This window comes from Phoenix dactylifera, chromosome 6 (assembly GCF_051530095.1).
Source record: "Phoenix dactylifera cultivar Ajwa chromosome 6, Ajwa_hap1_PhDact_Kaust_v1.1, whole genome shotgun sequence".
NCBI classification, from domain to species: Eukaryota; Viridiplantae; Streptophyta; class Magnoliopsida; order Arecales; family Arecaceae; genus Phoenix; species Phoenix dactylifera.
The window spans coordinates 17,366,639-17,367,811 of NC_143195.1; the positions used below are offsets into that span (position 1 = coordinate 17,366,639).

General features: G+C 42.6%; 1 non-coding gene across 1 annotated transcript; it reads left to right on the forward strand.

Moving 5' to 3' along the window:
- The first annotated feature begins 752 nt into the window (after window positions 1–752).
- LOC120106360 (small nucleolar RNA R71) lies at window positions 753–858 on the forward strand. Its single transcript, XR_005508528.2, has one exon. It is a non-coding gene; the product is annotated as a small nucleolar RNA R71 (small nucleolar RNA).
- The last annotated feature ends 315 nt before the right edge of the window (window positions 859–1,173 follow it).

The window sequence follows — 1,173 nt, forward strand, 5'->3', positions numbered from 1 at the left end:
GTGCATTAGCTAGTTGCCCCATTTGGGATTCTAGCTTGGCGATGGATTGCGTATGAGAGTGCACCAATTGTGTAATGGTTTCCAAACCTTGAAGGGCGTTCAACACTTTCTCCTCAAAGGCTGTGTTTCTTTGGGGTGGAGGAGGAGTGTGTTGAAATTGAATCTTGGGATGGTAGGGATGAATATTTTGTGGGGTTTGAAAATTCTGAGGATTTTGAAAATTTTGGAAATAGGGTTGGGCTGTGTTCGAAGCTTGCTCCTTCCAAGAAAAATTTGGATGATTTCGCCATCCCGGGTTATATGTATTGAAAAATGGGTTAGTACCCGGTCTAGGCTATGTTTGAGCAGCATTGATGTGTTCTTGCACGAGTTCGGAAAATTGGGGCGCTGAAGGGCACTCATGAGTAGGGTCGGATGGGCTAGAACAGATAGTACACACTTGTACTTGGGAAGAGTTCATGTAATGCCCACCTATCATCAGTTGGTCAATCTTATGGGACAATGCATCTACCTTGCTAGACAGGTCCATAGAATGACTTATTTCACAAATGGTCCCTTTTCTTTGAGAACTCAGGGGTGCTTGACGAGAATAGGAAGCATGGTGGAGGGAGTTTTCATTTAGATTTTCAAATAATTGCCATGCTTCATGCTCATTTTGAAGCATGAATGTCCCCCCGCATGCAGCATCGATCATCTGACGGTTTCGTTCAGTCAATCCGTCATAGAAACATTGCACTAGCTGCCACTTAGGTATTTGATGATGAGGACATTTACGGATTAGGTCTCGAAATCTCTCCCAAGTTTCATGAAATTCTTCTCCCTCAGTTTGGGAGAAGCTTGTAATGGCACGTCTAAACTGGTTCGTTCTTCCTGTGGGAAAGTATTTTTTTAGGAATTCTTGTTGCATTTGATCCCAAGAACGAATCGAGTTGGCTTCTAAAGAATTCAGCCATTGTTTGGCTCTATCTTTAAGGGAGAAGGGGAATAATCTAAGTTTCAGAGCATCATCAGTGAAGTTCTGAATCTTGACAGTGGTGCAAATCTCAAGGAATTCATCTAGGTGTTTATATGGGTCTTCATTGGTGAGCCCATAAAAAGATGGGAGCATTTGGATCACACTAGACTTTATTTCATATTGTACCGCTGCTACCTCAGGTAATCGAATGCAAGATG